At 40.0% G+C, this 12,948-nt stretch overlaps 1 protein-coding gene across 7 annotated transcripts in view; it reads right to left on the bottom strand.

The window, feature by feature from the left end:
- Positions 1–12,948, bottom strand: part of krz (beta-arrestin protein kurtz) — a 711,169-nt gene that overhangs the window by 55,723 nt on the left and 642,498 nt on the right. The gene's annotated exons all lie outside the window — the stretch shown is intronic.

The following is a 12,948-nucleotide window of genomic DNA, read 5'->3' as shown; positions in this document are numbered from 1 at the left end:
TGTTCCGTTTCTCTACGGGGCCGGGTAGGCCTATACGGTGAGATGAATCATCGTAGCGAGGTTTTACGACCAGATGTCCTTCCGGACGTCAAACTCATCGGAGCAGTTAATGAAATGAAATTAATGACATGATATATGATAATAGAAAGGGAGAGGGTGTAACCCGGTGCTGGCACAGAACCTACTCCTGTCGATTAGCACCAAGGGGTATGCTCAAGGCTTAACGTCCCTATCCGACGCACGGTGGGGTTTTTGGCCTATTTAGGTGGCCAAAATTATTTTTTGTTGTTTAACTGAAATTAGATGTTCCCTTCTGTATAATTATTTGAGTTTTAAGTAACTGAGGTCATGTGCAGGTCGGGAAAAAAAAAGGTTTTCACATTTTGATGGACTAACTTATTCATGTTCTATTGCCCCGTTTCTACCATCAAGGTAATTTGCCACAGACTAGTCAGCTGCTCCCAGGCGTGCTCATATGGACATGGTGAGGTCAACTAATAGCTACAAATAATACAAGACGAAGCATATCGTCAGTTTAGAGGAAAACATGTTTATTAAAAAATAAACAAGAAAAATAGCAAACAGCAAAAGTTATCAAAAGTGATAAGAAAATTTACATGACTCAAATCTTTCTCTCAACTTATAGAGTTCATCTTGAGAATCAAAATATATTACATATAAACAAGCGTATACCGACACACATACTTACCATTTCTCGAATTTTAGCACTTTAACACTGGCTTGCGTGCTCGCACCACGCTTCTGGCAGGATTGTTAATTCTTTCGACTGTAGATGAGTATACCCCTTTCCTGCACACTTGACATTGCAGTGAGCGTCCCTAACCAAAGACGTGTTTCAATGCGCATTGGGGAGAAAACAACTTATCTAAATGTACACAAACATCTATGCTGAGTGGGAAACATCCTACTAATATATACATCTCAATCATGAGTGAACTCATGAGCACAACAAAAACACCGTGGATCGAAACCACACCAATAAAATCACATAAATAGCAAATATGCACAATCAAAAAACAAAAACGTGTTGATATATTTTTCAGGCCTTACCAAGGAAAAGCATGCTGCATTTATGCAACTCTCACTCACTCACAATCTCTATGAAAAATATAAGGAAATAAATTTACACTTTGAGCTATCACTTCCTATTCAACGTAAGTTCCTCAAATAGATTACATGACACAAAACCAATCATCCTGTTGAAACTGCGAAATGTACTGTGAGTGTATTTGGTCCCTGCAAGTTACCGAGACTCAATAAAATGAAATATTCTCCGTCCTTCCAAATATGAATGATTAATTAAATGAGCACTTCAATAAGGGCTCAATATATATTATTCATGCCATGGTAAAATCATTTTCATTTAGGCCACGTCCGCTTCCTTCCCTCTTCTATGCCTTTCCCATCCCATCGTCGCCATATCTGTGTCGGTGCGACGTAAAAAAAATTGTAAACAATACTCTATTATTCTTAAAGTATACGAATCACAACACAATGGTATAAACTGCTAGAAATGTACAATTGTCCTTGTTTTGTCCCTCTGAGCGTAATGCCTGCGACATCTGAAGGGTTATGACGACAACCAAGGTTTTCATAAGGAGATACATCCCACTCCTCCTCTTTGAGAATTCATTAGGCTAGGATCTGCAATGATGGACTCATTTGGCGCAAGTGGAAGTGGCATTCCCAATGTCTCTTTCAAAAACGGTTTTGTCCTCTTTCTATTTTTTATACTTTTTACACGTTGCTTTACGTCGCAACGACACATACAGATCGTATGACGACGATGGGACAGGAAAGGGCTAGGAGTGGGAAGGAAGTGGCCGTGGCCTTAATTAAGGTACAGCCCCAGCATTCGCCTCGTGTGAAAATGGGAAACCACGGAAAACTATCTTCAGGGCTGCCGACAGTGGGATTCGAATCCACTATCTCCTGAATACTGGACACTGGCTGCACTTAAGCGACTGCAGCTACCGAGCTCGGTGTTCTCTTTCTAGATAATGGTCTCGTTCCTATCAAAAAAAAAAAAAAAAAAAAAAAAAAGGGAGAATAGGAACATAGAAGAAGTCGATTAAGCACATCCAGGTTACATGATTCTCCGGAGAGCTTCCTTGCATATCGTTGGCGATACAAGCGAATTATTTCGTGTTTCAGCGGCCTCTTAAGAGAGCTGATCTATTGAAAGTAGAGCATTGTTTATCATTGTAGGACAATGAATGAGGATTTTGTGAATTGTAGGTGTCGTCAGATGCCGTGAATATAACTGGACATACAGCTCTGCAGTAGCCATTGCATATTGAATAAATTTATCTATATGAATTTTATGTGTAGCAACTTGATTATTACTTGCAGGATCACTCTGAATCGGTATATGAGATCGAAATTTATTCCTGTTATTTTAATAATAATAATAATAATAATAATAATAATAATAATAATAATAATAATGTTATTTGTTTTACGTCCCACTAACTACTTTTTAAGGTCTTCGGAGACGCCGAGGTGCCGGAATTTAGTCCCGCAGGAGTTCTTTTACGTGCCAGTAAATCTACCGACACGGGGCTGTCGTATTTGAGCACCTTCAAATACCACCGGACTGAGGCAGGATCAAACCTGCCAAGTTGGGGTTAGAAGGCCAGCGCCTTAACCATCTGAGCCACTCAGCCCGGCTCCTGGTATTTTAGCAGGTACTTCAGGGTGCATGAAAAACCATCGACTAGTATTGTCATCATTAGTATTACCAAATCCAGGCTTTGGTACGTCAACTATCAGTCTCAATTTGTTTCTGAAGTCTTCTTGAATTTTTAATTTCCTTGTGTTACAATGACCTTATCACTTTCCAGTTTAAACTGGCATTTCTGAATCGGCGGTTTGTATGACAGACGCAAAAACTTTCAAATAAAAGTATCCTGGCGTGCAGAAGAGAACTCAAACTCTAAGGTTGAGTGATACATTATTTAAGTCTTTAGATGTTGCACCGCATATGTAACATTTCTTTTTTGAAGCTATCTGAGTGGCAGCATTACACACCTTAGCATTAACCATGGTGAATATTATTTCATATTTGACGAAAATATCCCTACCCGCTCACATGACTTTCGTTTCATGTAAAGAACCTATTAAGGGGGTCTATTTCTTCATTTGTAGCGTCTTTGAATATTTTAATAAATCTTATCCTCATTGGTCGACAACAGTGAGGTGAAGGAGGAGTTGGGATTTCCAATATCAGTTTTGTGTTATAAATTAGCTGTAATGTTACAAAAGAAATTTGAAAAATGTTTGCATCTAAATCAAATCACTTTGAAATTTATGTTTATATTGGGCCTGCTGTGATCAATCACACCCCAACTTACATATCAGCACCAAAGCGTTCCTATCTTCCCCACTTAATGGCAGTACAGCTTCTTCCAGATATTTCAGCAATCGTAAAATGGTGCGATGTGTAAACTGATTTCAGCGCAAGTTTCACTTACTTTGTACGATTCTATTCCTGGACAGCATACTCTTTTAGCCTTTTGCAGCAGACTGTAGCAAGAATAGAAGGATTTCTTAGAAATTCTCATTATTTCGTACTGTCTTCTAAAAAATCCTGCCTCAAAAATAAATAAATAAATAAATAAATAAATAAATAAATAAATAAATAAATAAATAAATAAATAAATAAATAAATAAATAAATAAATAAATAAATAAATAAATAAAATAAAATAAATGGAGACAGCTTGCAATGGCGTTAACTGAACTTTTCCTTCTTTCTGTACTTTATGGAAAATTTGTATTCACTGGCCCGTTTTGGGGAAGACGGAATTTCCTTCAATAATTTGGACGCATCTCTTTTTTCTCTACTTCCTAATTTAATCTAAGCAGTATAAAACAGTACTGGCAATTCCATTTCTGTATACTTCCGTAACTGTTCTGTTTTTCTCCGTTTACTTCTGTCACTTAATTCTTCAAATGTTCACGTTGGTCGTCTCGGTCTAGTCACTACATTAGGAAATGAGAGTGTCCATTCGAGCCAAACACTGTGTTTTTTCATAAATCGGTTATCCTTATTGTGTGCTGTGGTCCAGCTTCTTTTCATTTCAACCTGAAACGCGAAACTATTTTTTTATTTCCTTCATTTGTTCAGAGTAGTTTTCACTATATAAGATATAATTTTCCACCAATATCAATTTCCCGTTCAAATCCGGTAAATTTGGTGATGCATAATGTTAAATAAGTACCTTCGAGTCATTAACTTAACGCCCGATGACTCTAAAACAAATCATTTCATGAGACTATATCAATTAAACTCACGGGATAGCACAGCTAATTGTTATGGAGTAGTACAGTAGAAACATCCTACTTTCTGTGAAACTGGAAATAAATGTCGGGAAACCTCGGGAAATATAACCATCAACCTGAAGTTCTTAAACATCTCTTTAAATATTTACGTGAAAACTGTGCATTTTCAAAACAGTGTATTTAATTATAATATTGTAAAGTTTACCTAATTTTTATAAAATTTATTCACACTTACCCCTTTCATCACCCTTCATAATTATTTCGTTCACACTATAGCCAGAAGCAGAAATATTCAATACGAAATGCGGACTCCAGAAGAGCGCTGCAATGAGCTACTGTACGTGCATTTTAACAGATACACTATCTTTGACTGCATGGCCTGTTGACTCATTCTACTGAATCATCACAAACGAATAGGCATGTAATTCCCCGACATTCTAGATTTGCTACGTTGCGTATTTCTTCCATATACAGTAAGATTCGTCAAATCGACTTTTGGCCGCTTAAATACCCCACTGTGTGACGGACCAATAACCGTTAACAACGTCATATGTCCACACTCCACATGATGATGATGATGATGATGATGATGATGATGCTTGTTGTTTAATGGGGCCTAACATCGAGGTCATCGGCCCCTAATAGTACGAATTGAAATGTCAACAAAAAATTCAAAATCATCCACTGACCAAAATAAAAAATGTAATGAATGAATGGATGAACATGAACCCCCCCCCAAAAAAAAAACAGTGGATCTGACTCAAAAAAGATCATAAATAAGAGTATTACTGACCAAGGGACCACTTATAAAGCACAATCCTGAATCGAGGGTGCTTGATATCTAAAGGGGTCCAAAATCCAGGTCTAAGGCCCCTCAGAATGGTACTTATCGCTAGTAAAGTAGAACCATGGCATTTGTCATGTTGGGGTACTAATCAAAAGTAGCGTAGACTCACGGTGTTCCACACAAGATGGTACTACTCACAAGTATTCTACGTCGCACAGGTAACACAGACCTATGGTGTTTCTCACATAATGGCGCCACTCATAGGCAACGCATACCGATGGTGTTCCTCACCTACGTGTTCTAATCACGGACGCCGGTATTCCCGTGGTGTTCCTCATATAGTGGGTACTAATCACAGGCAACGCAGCCCCACAGTGCCGTTCATATAGTGGTACTAATCACAGGCAACTCCCAGACCCGTGGTGTTTCTCACAATGATGCTAATCACGGGTACTGGAAACCCACAGTGAACCACTCTCTGCTACTACTAACCACAAACCTCTGGTGTACCTAATATAGTGGTACTACCCGCAAGTAAAGGCGACCCTTGGTGTTCCACGCGAGATGGTATAATCAAAGGTAGTTTCATGGTTCTAATACTATCTTCCCTGGTCGCCCCTTTTAGTCGCTTCTCACGACAGGCAGGGGGTACCGTGGGTGTATTTTTCGTTTGCATCCCCCACCCACAAGGGGTAAACAGAGAGAAAGAGGAAAAGAAGGGATCAGTCATTTCGAAAAATGAAGTAACGGACGAAGAAAGGCAAGGGCCACGAAGGGCGTGAAAATGAAAGACTCCCTAGGCCTCGAATGCTCTAATACCGTCGGGGGTTGGAAAAGAACAAGAGTTAACCAAGGGAGGTCGGACAGGATAGACGAAAGTGAACAGCCTGGCACAAGTAAGTGCAAATAATGCCAGGACTCAGCTAAGGGCCCCGTGGTCGCCAACCCACACTCCCAAGTTGAGAGCCCCTTGCGCCCGTTTTAGTCGCCTCTTGCGACAGGCAGGAGATACCATGGGTGTATTCTTCATCTGCGTCCCCCGCCCACAGGGGGTATGCTAAGAAAACGAAGACGAAGAAGAAGAAGAAGAAGAAGAAGAAGAGGAGAATTCCCCAAGGCAGTATTATAGGACCTTTATGTTTTCTTATATATACTGAGTGGCCAAAAGTCATGGGAAGACACTGAATGTGATGTTTTAATAACAAGTTGCTCTTCCCCGAGCCTCAAAACGGCACCAATACGGCAAGGCATCGACTCTACAAGTTGTTGGAATCGTTCTGGAGGGATCTGGACCCACGCATCTTGCACTGCTACCCACAATTGGTCTTGTGCAGTTGGTGCGGTGTTCATGGAGCGTACACCAGCATCGACAGCATCCCATAAATGCTAGATGGGATTAAGATCGGGGGATCTGGAGGGCCAGTCCATGGTCGTAATTTCACTGGAGTGCTCCTCCAAGCACCTGCGTGCCACCATAGAGGGGTGACAGGGTGCATTATGCTACTGAAACACGGCATCTCCATCAGGTACTAGAGGGCCAGATATAGATTTCGTATGGAACAAATGATCTACATTATTTAACACAAATATGTACGTAATAAATCAAAAATGAATATCAAGACTCTCCAGCCAGGAAAGCGCTGGAGTTGATGCTTTCATGAACTCCTCCCAAACACCTGTGAATCTACGCTGTGGACACTACCGAATGATGTGGTTCATCGTCTGTTCTTGAGCTCCGCAGTCACAAGCAGGTGAATCTAGCCATCCCAATTTGTGCAGCATTGCTTTGCACCTACCATGACCAGTTCGTACGCGGTTTAGTTGGCACCACGTAGCTCTTGGCAGATCAGTTCCTGGAACATGCTGGGAAGGAACATCTAATTGGATTTGACGAGATGATGAGAAATCTCTCCACCCTTCCTTCCAGACTTTGTTGATGTTGAAAGGCCCTGGTTGCTTAATAATGTTATCCCAAATAGACCTCCTGAATTTCAGACGCATGGTTGGTGGATTACTCAGCACTGAGTGTATCGGAAGGTGTTTACAGTCAGGACAGATGTAAGTTTTCCAAGTTTGGGCAGCAGCTTGTTGTCTTCTCAGTTGTGGAGGAGGCATACTTGCCAGTACGTGTAACCATGGCGCAAGGGTTGATCTTAATGTGCCCGTTACGATCCTTAAGATCTCACTGATCTGAGTATCCACTCTGTGGACATGAGCACTTCTATACCATACCGGTGCACGGTATTCGGAAACAGAGTACACCAGTGCAAGGCTTGCCGTACGAAGAGTACTTGCATCAGCACCCCATGTTGTGCCGGCTAGTTTTCGAATGATGTTATTCCTGGTCGTAAGTTTTCCTGCAGTATTCTCGAGGTGATAGTCAGAGAGCGGTCCAGAGTTACTCCCAGGTATTTGGGGTTAGGATTGTTGCTCACCCTTTTTCCTCAGAATGTAATGTTCAGTTCTTGTTTGGAGATTCTATTGTTAAGGTGAATAGCTGTGATCTCCGTTTTTGACGGGTTTGGGCACAGCCTCCATTGTTTGAAATAGTTTTCTAGTTTTTGTAGATCCTGTGTCAGAATTTCTTCTCGTTCTTCAAGATGGTTAGTTTGAATTGCTATGGCAGAGTCATCAGCATAGCAGAACTTACGGGACATTGTTTCTGGTACATTAGTTGCATATAGGTTGAAGAACAATGGGGCTAAGACAGATCCTTGAGGGAGGCCATTCTTGATGGTGTACGACTTGCTCATTTTGTCACCTGAACACACTCTGAAACAACAATTCCTTAACGTGGAAGATAACAGGGCAGTGAGTCTTCTACACGGTAGTGCTTTTTTTATCTTCAACATTAATCCATCAATCTACACTGTATCACACGCAGTAGTTAAGTCGATGAAAGCCATGGATGTTTTCAATCCTCTTTGGAAACCTGATTCTCTAAAGGATGTTAAAGCTAAGACTTGCTTACAACAGCTTCGTTTTTCCCTGAATCCAGCCTGTTCTGGAGGTATTCTGCTGTCTAATGTGCAGTATATTCTGTTGTAAATTAGGCGTTACAGAATTTTATAACAAACGCTGAGGAGTGAAATTGGACGGTAGCTTGCTGAGTCGTCTGCTGGTTTCCCAGGTTTAAGGATTGCGATGATTTTTGCAATTTTGAACTCTGGTGATGTTTGCCCTTTGGCAAGGATATCTGAGAAGAAATTCCTGAGTCACTTCCTGCCATTACATCCTAGGTGAGTTATAAATTCCGGGAATATACCATCCAGACCAGCTGCTTCTCCAGATTTCAAAGATCGAATTGCTTGATTGAGTTCAGCACTCGTAAAAGGAGAGGAATAAAATGAGTTATCATCCAGCTGATCATTGACTGCTTTAAGACTCTCTTGCACAATTTTGTATTGGCAGGCATATATCGGAACATTTTCTGACCTCTTTTTAATGTGTTGTGCGATGGAAGATGGATTAAGTTCAGTTCTGGAAATCGGCAGTGGTGTTGCTGCTCCAAGTCTTCTAAGAAGTGACCAACCTTTGTGACTGGAGTGAGTAAAATCAAGACCCTGTGTTGTGTTATGCCAGTGCTCCTTTCTTTGGGTGTTCAAGGATTGTAGAACCTGCATGCTCAAAGCAGGATCTCCGTTTTCTTCGTATGCTTTAGTAAGCTCTTCAGTCTCCTCATTCCAGCAAGGAATGCAGTTCCTTCTATACCCATGAGGTATGTTACGTTTTGCTGCTCCAATAATTGTTCCAACAAAGAGTTTATAATTCTCTAGTTTAGGTGGAATCCAGCGAAGATGAGAATCAACCTCATGAGAATACTTCATCCATTGCGCTTTCTTGAAGTTCAATCTGGGTTTCTGTTTTGTTGTAATTAATGGGACTTGTAAACCGATGGTTAAAACAATTGGACGATGCTGGCTGCGTGAAAAACCTGATAGTAAATATCTTGTGTGAGGTAAAGGAATATGGTTAGCATCCATTGTTATTAGGCAGAGATCAGGATTGGCGTCTTTACGCCATCTAGCAGAATGGAAAGGTTTTTTGTCTTTTGCATCGTAGGACAGATGAAGTTGGTTCTGGTCCATCCAATCTGATAGCTGTTCTCCGTTTTCATCATTTTTATCATGACTGTTGAAATCACCAAGGTAAACACCTGGATGACTTATGTTTGGAAGAGGGGGATCTGGCCAGCGTTCCTGTGGTGGTTTGTACACTGCAGATATTGTTGTTCCCATTACGTTGACAGAGATTATTTCAGAATTACTTTGTCGGTAGCAAGAAGTAACACTGTAGTCGGATATGTCCTGGCGAATGTACATGATAGAACCACAAATCTCTGAACCAAGCATGCCTACAATTTTATAACCGGGTATTCTTGCTCTAGAGTCTACCTGTTCGTCTTTTAGATGGGTTTCTTGTAGGGCGATGACATCAATGTTATGTTCTTTAGATAATTTACTCAGGTATTCGCATTTATCTTTGGATATGCCTCCAATGTTCAGTTGTAGAACACGGGCACAAGGTCCAATGCATTTTGAATTCTGTGTAAATTGGTTCTTAAAGGAGCCGTTGGGATAAGTTTGTAGATCATAAAAACCGGGAGAGATACGAGATCTAGTTCGGTTACCGTTTTTGTAGACTTTCTTCCGTCCTGCTCTTGCAGTCCGTTGCCCAGGGTACACCACCTTGGAGGTTGTCTACACGTCGTACCAAAAAACTGCCCTTCTTAAGATGGCTGACAAAATGGGCAGGCTCTGTGACCTAGGCAACCGCGTGAAAAGAGAGTAGAGTGCACATCTTCTTTGTGGTCTCCGTGGTAGTGACGGCAGACGAGTCAAAACAACACCTCCTAGATAATAAGGCCTAACAACAGCGTAGTGACGTCACGCTACGGAGGCGATGGCAATGCAGAGAAACGCGGAACATAGTTAAACACAGACATGAATTTAATATTTTTTGCCAATGGAATAATTTATTTACTAACAAATAGCGTTTCAAATTTGAAGGATATTGAATTATACTGTCGTTATTACCGTATTTTACTGACTCTGCCATTAAAGATAAACAGCAGACAGTTGTAAAACACGACAGCATTTTGCAATGTTAACTCACTTAGGCCGAATTGCTAACATCACAACAGAATGTTACAAACATATTTCAATTTAAATAGGCATTACGTGATCTTAAAAGAAAACTAGCACGTATAATATTAGCATAGGCCTAACATCTAAGCTGATGTAGCATCACTGGCAGTATTTGCACATGAGCCTACAATGTTTCCTCTCTTGAAGTTCATGTATGGTTTAATGAGAATTTCACCTGCTATCGATGTTACTAATTTGTAATTCTCTTCGAAACCTTTATGTATTCCAGAAAGTATGTAAGTTTCTAACCGAATATTGGACTACCATTCGGACTGGAGCCTACTCTTTTAAAAGTATTGACATATTGTGGCAACATTAAATTGCTACGGTCTCATAAATTTGTAAAAATCGCACGGCGCAACAGCCCTGAAGGGCTTGGCCTTGGCCCTGCTCAGCCCGAAGGCCTGCAGATTACGAGGTGTCTTGGGTTCCACAGGACGAATCCTTTCAGCCGTTATTCTTGGCTTTCTAGACCTGGGCCGCTATCTCACCGTCAGATAGCTCGCAAATGTAAACACGCAGGCTGAGCGGACCTCAAATCAGCCCTCAGATCTAGATAAAAATCCCTGACTTGGCCTGGAATAGAATCGGGGCCTCCGGGTAAGAGGCAGGCATTATATCCCTTCACCACGGGGTCGGCCATAAATTTGTAAACATGAGGAGATATCAGACAGAAGGTTGAACAAATAACAAGAAAATCATGCACGTACTCCTTTATGAACTAAGAAATGTTTTAACTGCGACTATTAAATTAACTGTGGGGACATCATCCTCGGTGTTCAATTCACCAACTAGGACTGGAATTAACTTATTTATTGAATCTTTCTACACATTGTTACACTCATTCCTTGTAATGCAGCTATGATGTTTTGTAACTAAAGAATATACCGCATTTGTATTAGTAATTTTGTCCACATATACATTAGAAATATTTTTACTTTAATAAAACCCGTTTAGAACAAAGGCCATGTCTTATAAGATGATAACATATGCCATGCAGTATGGTTGCCTTGATGTATCGACGTACAGAAAAATTACGTTCTCTTCATCACAGTACATCAACCATCAGGTAACGTGTTTATTGTACTTTTCAGCTGTGTTGAAATTCTGTGTATAGATATGTACTATCTTCAATGGCTCTGTTTATTGCTCCTTTCTATTCTACATTTTTGCCTGGTTCTTTTAACTACTCCTCTTCCAAGACCATGATTGTCAGAGACAGCAGTGGCTTATATCTTTTCCAACTGCCCATCATATTTATAGTCACATTCTGGCAGGATCAGTACCAGTTACGTCCCATAAAATATCACCGACTTTGAAATGTCTGTGGCATACCTGTAAAATAATGTATCACCGTGAGCGAAATTCGTGCATTTACAGAGTGAATCGGCCTACACCAGCAGCTCCTGTAGGTGGTATGTTTTAATGCGTATAATAATAATAATAATAATAATAATAATAATAATAATAATAATAATATAATATAATATAATATATATATATATTATTTATTTCTGTTGTAAATATTTGTACATATATGTACCTGTAGTTTCATAATCAAGAGGGTGACTCCTTGCTTAGGCCGAGTCAGCCCATTATGTTACCGGCACAAGCCGAGCCTTCCTAAATTGATACAAATAATAATAATAATAATAATAATAATAATAATAATAATAATAATAATAATAATAATAATAATAATAATAATAATAATAATAATACCGTTGGAATAATGTATCCCATGATTGTGATCTAACATAACCTTATATCATTGAAGAGTAAATATGCCTACATATCACCAGCTGTTGCGTGTAGTTAAATACGTCATAGGCCTATACTCATTATGATTGTGTAAGAATGTAATAATAATAGTTACTCACCATTGAGTTATTAGTAAATCTGTAGTCTTGTCTTGGAATTGCACGTAAACATATCTGCCGCATAACCTCGTCTTTCGTAAACTTAATGCATGCACTTCGTTATCACTGCCGGAATTCTCCTTAAAGTTGAGTACGCAACACATCAGTACCATTACGTACAACGGTATTAACAATTGGCACCATTAAACGAATTAAAACTCTTCTAATTTCAGCGTTACATGGCCAAACTCATTGCTGTGTTATTACTGAAAAGGTTCAAGCTTGCCTCCCGATTTTGACGTCACAGTATATTCCCAGAACAGTTGTGAGGCCTTATATATCTAGGAGGTGTTGGTCAAAATGGGTGCCAGTTAGGGCAAAATGTTTAAAATAGATATAACCAGTTTCCATGTAAGTAGTGATATCTGTGGAACGATTGTAGCAGTGAACAAGATGGCAGATATTTAGGGCACAAAACTGAGAATAAATATGACCCTAAAACACTATTAAATGAACGTGGACTCACTAGATAACACTAACATAAACACAGCACCCAAAATAAAATCACAAATACCCACTGAAAACCACAAACGAAGCGCAATTCTTCTTTACAGATGGATATAAGACTCACTACCACTACACATCTTATTCAATGGTGGCGCTCACATAGTAATATGCCAGGAAGGGATGCAGATAGCCTGAAAGTATGTCCTCATAACGTGCAACTATCAGCGCTCCCTACTGCTGGACAATGGGGCCTAATTTTGACAATGAAAACGCCACCCAGACCAGAACTAAGCCACCTCCCGACTGGAGACAGCCGTGTTGACACGCAGGATCCATAGCTTCAT

Source organism: Anabrus simplex, chromosome 8, assembly GCF_040414725.1.
Source record: "Anabrus simplex isolate iqAnaSimp1 chromosome 8, ASM4041472v1, whole genome shotgun sequence".
NCBI classification, from domain to species: domain Eukaryota; kingdom Metazoa; phylum Arthropoda; class Insecta; order Orthoptera; family Tettigoniidae; genus Anabrus; species Anabrus simplex.
Note: the sequence above shows the minus strand (reverse complement) of the source record. Positions and strands in the feature narration are given on the sequence as shown.